This window comes from Gadus chalcogrammus, chromosome 7, assembly GCF_026213295.1.
Source record: "Gadus chalcogrammus isolate NIFS_2021 chromosome 7, NIFS_Gcha_1.0, whole genome shotgun sequence".
Classification (NCBI taxonomy): domain Eukaryota; kingdom Metazoa; phylum Chordata; class Actinopteri; order Gadiformes; family Gadidae; genus Gadus; species Gadus chalcogrammus.
Genome location: NC_079418.1, coordinates 1,198,406 through 1,216,407, shown reverse-complemented (window position 1 = coordinate 1,216,407; position 18,002 = coordinate 1,198,406). Strand labels below are relative to the sequence as shown.

The following is an 18,002-nucleotide window of genomic DNA, read 5'->3' as shown; positions in this document are numbered from 1 at the left end:
GACTCATCTCTTCTCCTCTGCCTACCCCTAGATCACTCACTACCCCTAGCCCCATCAACTTTTTTTTTTTCTTGTTTATCTATTTTTGTGCCCCTATGTAAAGCGCTTTGAGTACGTGAAAAGCGCTATATAAATTGAATCTATTATTATTATTATTATAATTAGATGGGGGCTTGAAACCTGTCCTTTCAAATACCGAAGGGGATGATGATGCTACTCGTCCAAAAATCCCTCAACAGGTACATTCATATTTATCACTTCAAATGTATTTGTAGTCTCTCTCATAGCCTTGCTTTTTCAGTTTTTGTGTTTTTAAAGCTAGCCAAAATGGGAAAGGAAGTATATTTGGTTGTGTTCTGGTTTAAATAAATACAGCCAAACAGTTTAATGTAATGCAACTATAAGATGTATGGTAGTGGGATATTTAAAATATATTTTAACCTTCAGAGGGACTCTCTTTCTAGGTTAATTATCACTCTATTCTGGACACTCACGACGTCCCCACAACACACCTTTGTAGTCAGTGTTTGGCTAGAAGCTTTGGGTGAAACATTGGAGACAACTGGTCCCCACAAGAAACATTAACATTGTGTTTGAAATGTCCCCACAAAGCATGTTATTAAAGTGTGATCTCAGAAAGAGCTGGGCTGGGCAGGAACAGATTTTGACTATGAATGTATCGTTTATTTTCTCTACGGCCAGGTGTATATCGGCATGCATGTCATCCAAGAGATTTGTCGGAATCTGTTGTTAATCTTAATCATGTTTTACAGTGGACATCAAATTGACATGATATGTTTTCAGAATGTAAAATAGTCATTGTGAAATGTTTTTTGTTTTTTTTACAGATGACCACAGTTGGAGACGATGCCCTGCTAGATGGGGGCTCGAAGCCTGTCCTTTCAAATAACGAAGGGGATGATGATGCTACTCGTCCAAAAATCATTAAACAGGTACATTTGTGTTTATCACTTCAAATGTATTTGTACTCTCTCTCATAGCCTTGCTTTTTCAGTTTTTGTGTTTTTAAAGCTAGCCAAATAGGAAAGGAAGTATATTTTGGTTGTGTTCTGGTTTAAATGAATACAGCCAAAAAGTTTGATGCAATGCAACTATAAGATGTATGGTCGTGGGATATTTAAAATATATTTTAACCTTCAGAGGGACTTTCTTTCTAGGTTAATTTCACTCTATTCTGGACACTCACGACGTCCCCACAACACACCTTTTAGTCAGTTTTTGGCTAGAAGCTTTGGGTGAAACGTTGGAGACAACTGGTCCCACAAGGAACATTAACATTGTGTTTGAAATGTCCCCACAAGGTTATTAAAGTGTGATCTCAGAAAGAGCTGGGCTGGGCAGGAACAGATATTTTGACTATGAATGTATCGTTTATTTTCTCTACGGCCTGGTGTATATCGGCATGTATGTCATCCAAGAGATTTGTCGGAATCTGTCGTTAATCTTAATCATGTTTTACAGTGGACATCAAATTGACACGTTGTGTTTTCAGAATGTAAAATAGTCATTGTGAAATGTTTTTTGTTTTTTTTACAGATGACAACAGTTGAAGACGATGCCCTGCTAGATGGGGGCTTGAAACCTGTCCTTTCAAATACCGAAGGGGATGATGATGCTACTCGTCCCAAAATCACTCAACAGGTACATTCATGTTTATCACTTCAAATGTATTTGTAATCTCTCTCATAGCCTTGTTTTCAGTTTTTGTGTTTTTAAAGCTAGCCAAAATGGGAAAGGAAGTATATTCGTTGTGTTTGGTTTAAATGAATACAGCCAAAAAGTTTGATGTAATGCAACTATAAGATGTATGGTCGTGGGATATTTAAAATATATTTTAACCTTCAGAGGGACTTTCTTTCTAGGTTAATTATCACTCTATTCTGGACACTCACGACGTCCCCACAACACACCTTTTAGTCAGTTTGGCTAGAAGCTTTGGGTGAAACATTGGAGACCACTGGTCCCCACAAGGAACATTAACATTGTGTTTGAAATGTCCTAACAGAGCATGTTATTAAAGTGATCTCAGAAAGAGCTGGGCTGGGCAGGAACAGATATTTTGACTATGAATGTATCATTTATTTTCTCTACGGCCTGGTGTATATCGGCATGCATCTCATCCAAGAGATTTGTCGGAATCTGTTGTTAATCTTAATCATGTTTTACAGTGGACATCAAATTGACATGTTATGTTTTCAGAATGTAAAATAGTCATTGTGAAATGTTTTTTGTTTTTGTTTTTTTTACAGATGACCACAGTTGGAGACGCCCTTGGTCAATTACTCCGCCATTTCTCCATGGACTTCCACTGCTACGCCGACGACACCCAGATTTACCTCAGCACCAAATCCCCCCACAACCCCCCCCTCTCCCACATTGAAACCTGCCTGTCTTCACTCACTCTCTGGATGCAAAATAACTTCCTGAAACTTAACAGCAACAAAACTGAACTCCTCCTCTGGCTCCAAATCCACCCTCAGTAAACTCGCAAACCCCCCCACACTCACTATCGACGGCACACGGTCTCCCCTCCCCCAGGCCCGCAACCTCGGCGTAATCTTTGATTCCACCCTCTCCCTTGAATCCCAATCCGCCACACTGTCAAAACCTCCTTCTATCACCTCCGTAATATTGCAAAGATCAGATCCTCCTCACAACTCACGCTGCAGAAAGACTCATCCATGCCTTTCTCCTCCCGCCTTGATTATTGCAATTCACTCCTCGCTGGCATCTCCACCACCTCCATCAACAGACTCCAACTGGTCCAGAATGCAGCCCGTCTCCTCACTCATACTAAAGCGTGGCACCACCCCAGTCCTCAAGAATCTCCACTGGCTCCCCATCTCACATCGGATCCACTACAAACTCCTGGTCCTCACCTACAAAGCTCTCCACCATATGGCCCCTCCATATCTCTCTGATCTTCTCCCTCTACCAACCCCCCGGGCCCTCAGATTCTCCTCAGCGGTCCTCTCCACCCACACATCAAAACTCCACAGCTAGGTGACAGAGCCTTCTCCAGGACATCTCCCAGGCTCTGGAACTCCCTCCCCCAACATATTCGTGACTCTGAGTCCCTCACCATCTTCCAGTCCGCCTCAAGACTCTTCTCCTCTGCCTACCCCTAGATCACTCACTACCCCTAGCCCCATCAACTTTTTTTTTTCTTGTTTATTATTTTGTGCCCTATGTAAAGCGCTTTGAGTACGTGAAAGCGCTATATAAATTGAATCTATTATTATATTATTATAATTAGATGGGGGCTTGAAACCTGTCCTTCAAATACGAAGGGGATGATGATGTACTCGTCCAAAAATCCCTCAACAGGTACTTCATATTATCACTTCAAATGTATTGTAGTCTCTCATAGCCTTGCTTTTCAGTTTTTGTTTTTTAAAGCTAGCCAAAATGGGAAAGGAAGTATATTTGGTTGTGTTCTGGTTTAAATAAATACAGCCAAACAGTTTAATGTAATGCAACTAAGATGTATGGTAGTGGGATATTTAAAATATTTTAACCTTCAGAGGGACTCTCTTTCTAGGTTAATTATCACTCTATTCTGGACACTCACGACGTCCCCACAACACACCTTTGTAGTCAGTGTTTGGCTAGAAGCTTTGGGTGAAACATTGGAGACAACTGGTCCCCACAAGAAACATTAACATTGTGTTTGAAATGTCCCCACAAAGCATTATTAAAGTGTGATCTCAGAAAGAGCTGGGCTGGGCAGGAACAGATATTTTGACTATGAATGTATCGTTTATTTTCTCTACGGCCAGGTGTATATCGGCATGCATGTCATCCAAGAGATTTGTCGGAATCTGTTGTTAATCTTAATCATGTTTTACAGTGGACATCAAATTGATGATATGTTTTCAGAATGTAAATAGTCATTGTGAAATGTTTTTTTTTTTTTACGAGATGACCACAGTTGGAGACGATGCCCTGCTAGATGGGGGCTCGAAGCCTGTCCTTTCAAATAACGAAGGGGATGATGATGCTACTCGTCCAAAAATCATTAAACAGGTACATTTGTGTTTATCACTTCAAATGTATTTGTACTCTCTCTCATAGCCTTGCTTTTTCAGTTTTTGTGTTTTTAAAGCTAGCCAAAATAGGAAAGGAAGTATATTTTGGTTGTGTTCTGGTTTAAATGAATACAGCCAAAAAGTTTGATGCAATGCAACTATAAGATGTATGGTCGTGGGATATTTAAAATATATTTTAACCTTCAGAGGGACTTTCTTTCTAGGTTAATTATCACTCTATTCTGGACACTCACGACGTCCCCACAACACACCTTTTAGTCAGTTTTTGGCTAGAAGCTTTGGGTGAAACGTTGGAGACAACTGGTCCCCACAAGGAACATTAACATTGTGTTTGAAATGTCCCCACAAAGCATGTTATTAAAGTGTGATCTCAGAAAGAGCTGGGCTGGGCAGGAACAGATATTTTGACTATGAATGTATCGTTTATTTTCTCTACGGCCTGGTGTATATCGGCATGTATGTCATCCAAGAGATTTGTCGGAATCTGTCGTTAATCTTAATCATGTTTTACAGTGGACATCAAATTGACACGTTGTGTTTTCAGAATGTAAAATAGTCATTGTGAAATGTTTTTTGTTTTTGTTTTTTTTACAGATGACAACAGTTGAAGACGATGCCCTGCTAGATGGGGGCTTGAAACCTGTCCTTTCAAATACCGAAGGGGATGATGATGCTACTCGTCCCAAAATCACTCAACAGGTACATTCATGTTTATCACTTCAAATGTATTTGTAATCTCTCTCATAGCCTTGCTTTTTCAGTTTTTGTGTTTTTAAAGCTAGCCAAAATGGGAAAGGAAGTATATTTCGTTGTGTTCTGGTTTAAATGAATACAGCCAAAAAGTTTGATGTAATGCAACTATAAGATGTATGGTCGTGGGATATTTAAAATATATTTTAACCTTCAGAGGGACTTTCTTTCTAGGTTAATTATCACTCTATTCTGGACACTCACGACGTCCCCACAACACACCTTTTAGTCAGTGTTTGGCTAGAAGCTTTGGGTGAAACATTGGAGACCACTGGTCCCCACAAGGAACATTAACATTGTGTTTGAAATGTCCCTAACAGAGCATGTTATTAAAGTGATCTCAGAAAGAGCTGGGCTGGGCAGGAACAGATATTTTGACTATGAATGTATCATTTATTTTCTACGGCCTGGTGTATATCGGCATGCATCTCATCCAAGAGATTTGTCGGAATCTTTTGTTAATCTTAATCATGTTTTACAGTGGACATCAAATTGACATATTATGTTTTCAGAATGTAAAATAGTCATTGTGAAATGTTTTTTGTTTTTGTTTTTTTTACAGATGACCACAGTTGGAGACGATGCCCTGCTAGATGGGGGCTCGAAACCTGTCCTTTCAAATACCGAAGAGGATGATGATGCTACTCGTCCAAAAATCACTAAACAGGTACATTCATGTTTATCACTTCAAATGTAATTATAGTCTCTCTCATAGCCTTGCTTTTTCAGTTTTTGTGTTTTTAAAGCTAGCCAAAATAGGAAAGGAAGAATATTTTGGTTGTGTTCTGGTTCAAATGAAGACAGCCAAAAAGTTTAATGTGATGCAACTATAAGATGTATGGTAGTGGGATATTTAAAATATATTTTAATCTTCAGAGGGACTTTCTTTCTAGGTTAATTATCACTCTATTCTGGACACTCACGATGTCCCCACAACACACCTTTTAGTCAGTGTTTGGCTAGAAGCTTTGGGTGAAACATTGGAGACAACTGGTCCCCACAGGGAACATTAACATTGTGTTTGAAATGTCCCCACAAAGCCTGTTATTAAAGTGTGTTCTCAGAACGAGCTGGGCTGGGCAGGAACAGATATTTTGAATGTTTAATTAATTTTTTCTGCGGCCTGGTGTATATAGGCATGCATCTCATCCAAGAGATTTTGTCAGAATCAGTCGTTAATCTTAATCATGTTATCATGTTAATCTTGACAACTGGTCCCCACAAGGAACTTTAACATTGCGTTTGAAATGTCCCCACCAAGACTATTTTAGATATATGTGATGTATAAACTCAAGATGTCGTAATATGCAGCACAAAAAGCGGACTCAATCTGGAGTTCTAAGCCGCAAACTAATATGGTATATCTACCTATGTCAGATAGATTTTCCCTGGCAGTGGTGGTTAAGACAACAACTCCCATGTTAGTTCCTGACATTATCAAACTATCTTTAGTTATTTTGTGATTGTGCCACCCCGAGCGGCAAAATGTAATATTTTAAACCAATAGGTATTTGATTCAGCTGCCAATAGTTTAATGGTAAATGTTTGCGCTGTTGTTTTTATGTACAGATCCCAAATGAAAATGAGATGTTTGTCCCAAGACTGAGACAAACTAAAAGTATCATAGTAAGTGGCAAAAATGACATTGGTTCATAGTGTGGATCAACCATATACAAGTATTTTATACAAATGTATACATTTTCTTTTTTAATTAAAATGTTTTAATGTATCTGTATGGCTCTACTGTACGGAACTTATCTGGATTGTTTAGGGCTTCAATCAATAATCATTTTCATCAACTAATCAGTTGATTACTTTCTCAATGAATAATTTTTCAAATTTGTGCTCTATAATACCAGAGAACAGTTTAAAATTGGCTTAAAGAAAAAGTGATGCACAAGTCGATTTCATTCAGTGTAATTTAAGATCTACTGTCCCAAAACCTAAAAGATTATTAAAATGTAAATGACAACAAAGCAAATTCCCTCACTTAAAACTCAAAATCATAAAATGTTTAGCCTTTTTCAAGAAAATGTATTTACAACTAAAATGATTGTTCCCATTTACTTCTTCTGTTTTTAGATGAAAGACACCGTTCTTGACGATTCTGTTCAACTATATGATTCCACATCAGAGAGTTCAGATCAGTACATTCCAGATTCCAGCTGCGACAGTGAAGATAGTGATGTTACCCTCAAACTAAACAAAAGAAAAAATATCAATCTCTTGATGACTTGCTGAATGACTCTGACTCAATGAGTACTCCTGTCTGTGAAACCGCAACGTCGGACAACATGACCTTTGACAGCCAAAGCCTTACTTCTGAAGCCACTGGAGCAGAAGAAGAACCCTGTTCAAGTCTGAACAAAAATGACAGTATAGTTGTTGGTGAATGCCAAAAGAGAAGTGGAAGCAGAGTGTACGACAAGAGACATTACTGTTTGTATTGCTCTAAGTCTTATGCTAAGATGGCAAGGCATCTAGAAAGTGCACATGGAAAGGAATCTGATGTGGCTAAATCTTTTAGCTTTCCAAAGGGTTCAAAGGAGAGAAAAATGCAGCTAGATTATATTCGCAACAGGGGAAACTATGCTCACAATGCTGCAGTTATGGAGTCAGGAAAGGGGGAACTAGTGCCATTTAAACGACCACCTGAAAAAGCGCAGGGAAATGACTTCATGCACTGTGCATACTGCCAAGGACTTTTTTCAAGAAAAGTCTTGTGGCGGCACATGAAGAATTGCAGATTTAAACCTGGATCAGTCACCTCTAAACCAGGAAAAAACCGTGTTCAGTCCATCTGTACATACACGGGGCCTGTGCCGTCACTGAAAAACTATGGGGAGTAATCAGTGCCATAAATCCTGGCCCAATCACAGATCAAATAAAAAACAACCAAGTCATTATTGATGTGGGGCAACACTTGTTAAACAAAGGAGGGACATCAGATAAGAATCAACAGTGTGTTCAGGAGAAGATGCGAGAAATGGGAAGGCTGATCTACAATGCCAGGAAAGTCACCAACCTAAAAAAAATGGAAGATCTGATAAATCCTAAAAATTACATGGAGACGATCAAAGCTGTCAAGAAGACATGTGGTTATGACAGTGAAACAAACATGTTTTTGATTCCATCACTAGCAACCAAACTTGGGAATGCTCTTGTTAAAGTAAGCAAACTCTTAAAGGCTCAGGGTTTAATCTCAAACGACAAAGAGCTTGCAAAAAATGCTAGCGAGTTTCTAGATGTCCATGGTGAAAAGTGGAATGAGCTGATATCAGCAACAGCATTGAGGAACATCCGGGAAGCAAAGTGGAATGTGCCCACTCTCATGCCCTTTACTGAAGACGTCCAGAAAATGCACACGTACCTCAGTCGAGTCCAAGAGGGTTGTTTCAGTTCACTGTCTGAACATCCTTGTACAAAAGCCTGGATGGAGCTGGCAAAGGTGTGTCTGACCCAGATCATTTTATTCAACCGTCGCAGGGAGGGAGAGGTGGCAAGCATGCCCTTAACTGCGTTTACATCACGAGACACCTCTGACCAGCATGATGATGTAGACTGGGCACTGTCTGAAGTGGAGAAGAAACTGTGCAGACACTTTTCACGGATTATAATCAGGGGAAAACGTGGTCGCCCGGTTCCTATTCTCCTGACTCCCAAAATGCTCACTTCACTAGAACTGCTTGTTGGGCAGAGGGAGGCTTGTGGCGTTCTAAAAGAAAATTGTTACCTCTTTGCAAGACCAGAATGTATGACACATTTTCGGGGTTCAGACTGCATCCGTGGCTTTGCAAAAATCTGTGGTGCTAAGTGTCCAAAGTCATTGACGTCGACAAGACTCAGAAAGCATGCCGCAACTCTTTCAACTGTGCTGAACATGACGAACACAGAAATGGACCAGTTGGCCAACTTTCTGGGGCATGATATAAGAATACACCGGGAATACTACAGACTACCTGAGAAGACCCTGCAACTCGCTAAGATTAGCAAACTCTTAATGGCACTTGAGCAAGGAAGATTAGCAGAATTTCATGGCAAGAACTTGGATGAAATTGGGATAGGTCCAGATGGTAGGTTTTTTCCTATTTTATATTTTTTGTGTTTTGATATCAATGATTGATAACTAGTATGAATGATAACTTGTATGAATTCCACAGAAAATGTTTTTGAAAGTGAAGATGAAAGCACACAGGAGGCACACTGTTCATCTACTGTTGATGGTATGTAATGTCAATTGTAAGTGTCATTTGGGGACATATGGAATAACTATTTAGGAATTTAAAGCTAAAATTATGCAAAGAATCTAACATAATCCATGGGATACTTCAATCAAACTTAAGTCCTTAAAAAAACACTTTACTGTATTGCCTGCTCAGGTAAAGTTGACCTCAAGAGTTGGTTGGCACTTGGTTATTTCTAACCATCAACAACTTTAATGATTGAATACACATGTTTTCACTAAATACAACAAACATCCCTGCAAAAAAGGACATAAATTGGGTTTTGTCTTCAAGCTATAGTACATGTAAAGTATGTGTCTTACTGGTAATGTTGAATTTTGATTATTTTCCATAACCATCAGCAGAAGAGACTCTTCCTCACATCGAGAGCCCTGAAATTCCACCACCCAAGAAACGCAGACAACGGCCGTTGATGGAAATGCCGGAAGAAGTCGGCGCTATGAGGCCTTCCTCACAAGGTGAACTCTTTACACATGTCTTTTGTACGTCAGTAAAGATTGTCTGTTCCTCTTTGGAAATGGATTTTATTCAGTGTACCAATTTAAAGTTGTATCAGTTATAACAGCCCTATCAGAATATACAAAGGTTGGGGGATGAATTGTCATTAGTTTATTTTCAATGCATATGCCTATAATGGGGGGATTTATGCAATATCTGTTTGAAAATTGAAAGCTAAGATGATGCATATTAGCTTTCAATTGGCTCACGTGGCATACTTAATCAAACATGCATCCTTAAAGAACCTTAACTGAATGGCCTGGTCAGGTAAAGTTTACCTCAATATTTGGTTGGTACTTGGTTCTTTGTGATGGCCGTTTGTTTTGCACCTATTTTTCCCTCACCAAGAACGTTAATGATTGAATGCACTTGTTTTCACTAATGACAAACATTCCTGCAAAAAGGTCATCATTTGGGTATTGTCAGCATTCTATAGAACATGTAAAGTATGTGTCTTTCTGGTGATGTTGAATTTGGATTATTTTCCATAAAACCATCAGCAGAGACTCCTCCTCACATCGAGAGCCCTGAAATGCCACCACCCAAGAAACGCAGACAACGACCGTTGGTGGAAATGCCGGAAGAAGTCGGCGCTATGAGGCCTTCCTCCCAAGGTGAACTCTATACACATGTCTACATTTTTTATGAAACCTATCTATTTGGCTCAATGTCAACTCTAGCAGCCGTGCAACAAACTCCTGCAAACACAGGATCAAAAGAGAACATGAATTACGAATTCACATTTTCCTGAATGTATGAAAAGTGAGCCCAGACAGTGATCATATTGCACAATTTATTTGTATTCCTTTTAGCTGTTCCTTTTCCCCAGTGTTGATTTCAGTTAAGTTCAAGTGGCAGAATGCACAAATCAATGTTTGACTGAAAATGTTTTATCCATAAGTAGAGTGCACATAAGTTTACTTTCTTCTTTACTGTAGATACTGGCTTATTCTGTATACCAAATTCCAGCACACATTCCTAATCCTTTGAATTACAATTTTCTCTGCCCACTTTAAGGTAAAGCTGCAAAGAAGAAAAAACCCTGGCAGCCGACGGAGGTCCAGGCAGTCGAGAGGCACATGACTCGCTTCATCACCTCTTGCATTGTACCTGGGAAGAGTGATTGCGAGAAATGTTTAAGGGTTGAACCAGAAGCACTACAGAACCGGGATTGGCAGAACCTTAAATTCTACATTCATAACCGAATTAAGTCCTACAAAAAGAAGTGGCAATGAAAATAGTTTATACATTACATGTATAATGTATAATATTATACATTATACATGTATAATAATTTTTAATTATTATACATGTATATATATCCACGTAATTGAAACATGAGTCTGAAAGAAGTTTAATTATTATAGATTTAAATTTCAGGTAGTCGTTCAGTACTATCATTTTGCTCAGAAAGGCCAAAAAGGGCATAATTTTAAAAGAATATGGTGACGTTTCTACCTTGATTCTGTATTTCCAGATGCTTTGTATCCAACAAATCTTGTTGAAGGGCCAATAAAAGCCCAAAAATGAGTGAGACCGCAATTTAAATGCGTAATTCATGTCTTGGAATTCAAGAGGTAGTTAGTCTTAGCATTGTTGCATAGTTGAAGGAGATTGACTGAAACTGTAGTTGGGTGATTATGGTTGATATTCTAAGCCGGAAATGACATACTTGTGACTGAAAATTTAAAAAGTAGAAAGCTTTGACTTGAAACTATCCAGCTTCTATCTTTCAATCCTTCGTACTAGGTGAATAAATACCCTTTTACTACATCCTTAAATGTTAATTTAATTCTCACTCATATTCCTAGCAATATCAATCTTAATCTGCAATGTTGATTGATTTTTATCAATCATTAATGTACTACTGTCTTAATACTACTTGGTTTTAGATTTACAAATGCAGTAATATGGATAGAGGTGTAATTTTGCATTTCAATGTAATGTATACTTGTTGCAAGGTCCCCACTAATCGCATAGGAATTTGTGTGAATTACGCAAAATATATGTAAATGAAGTCCTCATCAGCCATGTTTACTGTTTTTTTAAAAGTCCCCATTAAGCATGGTCAAATCACTACTTCATCATTTCAACAATTTGAAGTTGTGTATAAGCTTACACAGGATTTGTGAGTATACCAGATTTTTTTCATACCTGTAGAACCTTTAGAAAGGGTGGTCCCCGCAAGTGATGCTCAGAACGTTGGTCCCCATCCAACATGAAAACCAGTGGTTATTACAACGCCTGTGGTTATTACAATATCATTAAAAGTTACATAAAGTAACGGTTTAATAACACAAACGCAGGAAACACGTGAGCTGCTAGTTTAGCGAAAGCAGCGTCCCTAGCAACCTGAAGTCGTTGAAACATGCGAGCGAGACGATTAAATCTTCCTAATAACTATAAAACTAACGATCAGACACAATCACTGACTGAAGATAATGCAAGTAAAATGTATATTTCTCGTTAGAAATGTTATTAGAAACACGTTTAACGGTGAATCGATCCTGAAATATTGCATTTCCCATTCAGATAATAAAAATTTATAAAGATCATACACATTCACTGACTGAAGATTATTCAAGGAAAAAGTACATTTCTCACTAGAAATGTCATCAGAAACACGTTTAATGGTGAATCTGTCAAACAAATCAATCGACAATAGTTGCATAACGTGACGGCATCACCGTTGATAGACATTGATTTCCTTTCGTCTATATCCGACGGTGAGGGATTAACATGAATGTCTATCCGGCGTTGAAAAACGACGAAAAAGGTACCCATTTTTCGTCGGAAATTGACGCCAGGGATCCTTGGCCATGCGTCACACATTTGACGAGTAGGGAGTGAGACTGTGTTGACAACTCAGTGAGGGAAGCAATCAGGATCCGGGAGGCCTTCACGTCCTACTTCTCTGCACAGGGAACCGTCCCATGGCAAGACAACGTGTAGCGCACAAGCACACCCAAAACGGCTCTTTAAAGAGACACCCACACATTACTAGTGAGCATACTTCCTGCAATTACTATATTCACTGAGATCTGACTAAATGTAGCATGACTCCTTTACATACAACAGTAATATGCCATTATAAACTAAGTTTGTTAGCGTTAAAGTTTGTTTATAGTCTGAAATCAGGTTACTGTGACGGCCCTGAGTCGTCTTGCTTCCCTTCTGCTGGCCTCTGTTCTTCTTCCAGGGAAGCTGATTGGCTGGCCAACTCATTGAGGGATTGAACTCACCTGCTGAAAGCCTTCATAAGATGGGGGGAATCCAACGTGGCGCTCTCGCTCCCCACCTGGAAGGGTGGTGCTGCCCGGCCCCCGACTGGGTTGGGTCACTCTCTCTCTCTCTCTCTCTCTCTCTCTCTCTCTCTGCCTCTCTCTGCCTCTCTACCTGTGTGTGTGTGTGTGTGTGTGTGTGTGTGTGTGTGTGTGTGTGTGTGTGTGTGTGTGTGTGTGTGTGTGTGTGTGTGTGTGTGTGTGTGTGTGTGTGTGTGTCTGTGTGTGTCTTTAACTGTGTGTGTGTGTGTGTGTGTGTGTGTCAGACTGTGTGTCTAACTGTGTGTGTGTGTGTGTGTGTGTGTGTGTGTGTGTGTGTGTGTGTGTGTGTGTGTGTGTGTGTGTGTGTGTGTCTATGTTTGTGTGTGTGTGTGTCTATGTGAGTGAGTGTGTGTGTGTGTGTGTGTGTGTTGTGTTTCTTTCTTTGTGTGTGTGTGTGTGTTTGTCTTTAACTCTGTGTGTGTTTGTGTGTCAGACTTTTCGTCCAACTGTGTGTGTCTATATGTGTGTGTGTTTTTTTTTTTTTGTGTGTGTCTATGTTTGTGTGTGTGTGTCTGTCTATGTGAGTGTGTGTCTATGTTAGTGGGGGTGTGTGTGTATGAGTGTGTGTGTGTGTGTGAGGGTGTGTATGTGTGTAAGTCTATATCAGTGTGTGTGTGTGTGTGTGTGTGTGTGTGTGTGTGTGTGTGTGTGTGTGTGTGTGTGTGTGTGTGTGTGTGTGTGTGTGTGTGTGTGTGTGTACGCACTATAACCTACTCAATGTCTCTCTCCTTGGGGTTGGAAGGTCCCAGAGAGTCCAGTCCTAGTTTCCTGATGACCTGCAGAGAGAGGCAGCTAGTTAGCCACAGCTAGTTAGCCACAGCTAGTTAGCCACAGCTAGTTAGCCACTAGTCTCCATGTCAGGTCTCCATAGAGTCATTCAGTAGGGTTGGTTAAGTGCTCTCATACTGGGACTGATTATGCCTCCGCTGGTTTCCAGTTCCTCCAGGTGAGGCCGTCCAGTACACAACACTGGACTACACAATACGGTGTGACGCTGTGTAGTACACAACACTACTACACAATACAGTGTGACGCTGTGTAGTACACAACACTGGACTACACAATACAGTGACGTTGTTCAGTACACAACACTACTACACAATGCAGTGACGCTGTGCAGTACACAACACTACTACACAATGCAGTGGCACTGTGCAGTACACAACACTACCACGCAATGCAGTGGCGCTGTGCAGTACTCAACACTACCACACAGTGCAGTGGAGCTGTGCAGTACTCAACACTACCACACCGTGCAGTGGCGCTGTGCAGTACACAACACTACCACACAGTGCAGTGGCGCTGTGCAGTACACAACACTACCACACAGTGCAGTGGCGCTGTGCAGTACTCAACACTACCACACCGTGCAGTGGCGCTGTGCAGTGCTCACAGTACTGGAACATGGCAGCACAGCCCCAGGATGAGCCCTGACCTGAGCGCGGCTGCAGACGGCCTCGTGGACGGGGTGGAGGGCTGTGACCTGGGAGTCCAGCAGGTTGGTGGAGATCTGGGCCAGCTGGGGCTCCTCCAGGTACCAGCCCAGAGCCCGCACCTTCTGGGGGGGATCCAACCGCACACACGCCCCGGGTCGGACCCCAAGGGGGCCCCAACCCCCAGATGAAGACAATCTAACCCCCCTGTATCTGGTCCTGGTACCTCCCCCCAGATGAAGACTATCTAACCCCCCTGTATCTGGTCCTGGTACCTCCCCCCAGATGAAGACTATCTAACCCCCCTGTATCTGGTCCTGGTACCTCCCCCCAGATGAAGACTATCTAACCCCCCTGTATCTGGTCCTGGTACCTCCCCCCAGATGAAGACTATCTAACCCCCTGTATCTGGTCCTGGTACCTCCCCCCAGATGAAGACTATATAACCCCCCTGTATCTGGTCCTGATACCTCCCCCCAGATGAAGACTATCTAACCCCCCTGTATCTGGTCCTGGTACCTCCCCCGATGAAGACTATCTAACCCCCCTGTATCTGGTCCTGGTACCTCCCCCCAGATGAAGACTATCTAACCCCCCTGTATCTGGTCCTGGTACCTCCCCCCCAGATGAAGACTATCTAACCCCCCTGTATCTGGTCCTGGTACCCTCCCCCCAGATGAAGACTATCTAACCCCCCTGTATCTGGTCCTGGTACTTCCCCCCAGATGAAGACTATCTAACCCCCCTGTATCTGGTCCTGGTACCCTCCCCCCAGATGAAGACTATCTAACCCCCCTGTATCTGGTCCTGGTACTTCCCCCCAGATGAAGACTATCTAACCCCCCTGTATCTGGTCCTGGTACCTCCCCCCGGATGAAGACTATCGAACCCCCCTGTATCTGGTCCTGGGTAGGGTCAGGTTCTTGGTCCACACAGGGTGTGTGTGTGTGTGTGCGAGCGAGCGTGTGTTTATTTGTGTGTTTGCGTGTCTTAATATGTGTGTGGGTGTGTACATATGCCTATTTATATCGCATGTGTGTGCTTGTGTTTGAATGTGTGGGCACGTGTTTGTAATATATGTGCGTTTGTGAATATATGTGCTTGTGTGTTAATATATGCGTGTGTATCCTCCGACTCAGGGGGAGGGGAGGGAGAGAGAGGGTGAGAGAGAGAGAGACAAGAGACAGAGAGACAAAGAAAGACAGACAGACGGACAGACAGACAGATAGACAGACAGACAGACAATTTACACGACGACTCAGTATTTCGGATGTTGTAGAATAAAAAGCCATTCCATGTGTGAATTAGGTTATATTATTTGGCCATAAACTAAGCCATTTGAAGTTTTACATTAATGTGGTCATGCATCTGTCTCATCTGAGATTGTAAACGCGCTGTCAAAATATCAACTCATCAGGTTCAAATGTGCTCATGGCTCTTAAAGGGGATGGGAGATGGCACTCTCATTGGTTTATTGCACGTTAGGCCCAAACCACACCTACGGGAAATTAGGCTACTTCAGGGGTCAAGAGTAATTTATCGGCCAGCGACAGCGGCAGAGCCCCGCCCACAAAGCTACTTCCGTTTTGCGCTTCTCACTTGCGTTTCAAACCGCTAAAAAAGGGCTCTAGGAGTCTATCAGCGGTGTTCTGAACAAGCAGGAAGCATTTCTTACAGTTTTTCTCAATTGTTTAAACACGTTTTCTGAAACTATAGCTCAATTCCTCAAAACGCTAAGGACAAATCTGAAAAGAGTTGGTTTCATCAAAACTCATGTTCTCTCCTCTCAAAACAGATTTTTTCCCACCAAAACGAGAAACACAACGATCATATGAATATCTCTTAGAGAGCATCAATTGAACACTTGTGTGGGATACATTTAAAACACTTCCATCAAAAAGCTGTTTACCTATTTTGACTTTATGAGGCCATCTTACATATTCAAATGTATACAATTGTTTAGAAAAAACTCATTTTTTAAAGTTGCAATTAGGTGGTACATACAGTATAAATATTGTTGCCGTATTTTAATACAATAACGTGAATGTATCACATAAATATTGCATTGACACAATTGTATCTCGATAGGATACAATGCATATTTATCTATCCAATGAGCTCCAATGGGCTAAACTCACAATCCCAGAGAGTCGTACTGTACACCTATAGTTGATGCTGCAACATTGTTGGAGTTCTGAAAATAATCCAATGTTACCTATTTTGGCAAAACTCACAGTACAGTAATTGCACTGAAGTATTATGATAAACACAATGGTAAGAAAATGTTCTTTCAGGGGATTTAATGATGAAATCATTGCAAAAGTACAAAATGGTAACTTATCTGTTACTGTAATACAGTAAAATGTTCAGCTGAACTGACTGCCAAAAAAAAAAGCTTTCCGTAGGCCAACAAAAAATAATAAAAATAAGAATATAAATGAGGTGAAACAGATCTGTATTAGATGTTGAGCTTATTTCTAAACTGTTCGTAAAGACTCTGCGTTGTGTATTTCTTCCTCGTAGTAGTAATTCTTCAAGTGGAAATCAAAGCAACTTGCCAGGTTGGATCAGAGGGTTGAATAGGAGGTTTATTGGAGGATGTCATACAGCACAGGTACAGACTTAGGTGGGATAGTCTCAGTGTAGGAGGTGAGGAGCAGTCTCCAGACGTGCTCCTTGGCTGTCCATCCCTCTTCTCACCAAACCAAAGGGTTGGGGCCAGTATTATAGGAAAGAAAGCGTGAATACCAAAATAACAGTCTCCCATGATAAGGTATATGGCCCTGTCTGTGGCAGGGCCATATACCTTAGGTATATGGCAGAATGTTGGAAATAACACCTCGTACAGTAGGAGAGGCACTGGCCTGTTCCTCGACTAAGATCACCATTTAAATGAGTATTCAGTGGATCTACTGGTGAAAAATTAACAATTATCAAAATCAACAAAATGAAGCACAAAAGGCAATAGCAAACATAAAAAAGTATACTCATCATCCACAAGTAAACCAGGTGAAGGCTAATTAAAAAATAAAAAACTCATTAGGTAAGTCATGATTAAACGAAAACAGATTTAAATTGTAAAATAAAGGAAATGGACTGCCCAGACACCGCCCTCTGCTGGGCAGTGAAGCTCCACCTTCCTCTGACAGCTCTCACTGTCCCCAGCCGAAAAGTGGTTCTGTTGGTCTGAACAACACTAAAGGGCCCAGAGGAAGGCCTAGCCTAAGAAACGGGGGGAAGTTTGGGGCACCAGACTAAGCTCTCTAACACAGCTACCCTGAGGGGGGGCAACAAGATAGGGGCAGTCCCCGGGGGGGGTCGGTTAGGGGGTGAAACACCCCCACCAAACAAGAGATATGATGAATGATTCAAGGGCTTCGCCCGTTGAGTCTGAACAGGAGAGCAGTGAGTGAGACCAATTGGTAATTGGGCGTGGCGTTCTGAAGGCCAGTGGTCTCCAGGTGAACCAAGTGGGCTCAATGAGGAGATTCTTTAATGCATACATACATGTGCACTTCATAATGTGTAATGTATGTGCACGTGTGTGTGTTAATATAGGCGTGTGTGTGGGGAGAGAGAGAGAGAGAGAGAGAGAGAGCGAGAGAGAGAGAGAGAGAGAGAGAGAGAGAGAGAGAGAGAGAGAGAGAGACAGAAGACGAGAGAGAGAGAGAGAGAGAGAGAGAG

At 41.3% G+C, this 18,002-nt stretch overlaps 1 protein-coding gene across 8 annotated transcripts in view; it reads right to left on the bottom strand.

Moving 5' to 3' along the window:
- LOC130385356 (NACHT, LRR and PYD domains-containing protein 12-like) overlaps nt 1–18,002 on the bottom strand; it is a 167,379-nt gene that overhangs the window by 79,415 nt on the left and 69,962 nt on the right. The gene's annotated exons all lie outside the window — the stretch shown is intronic.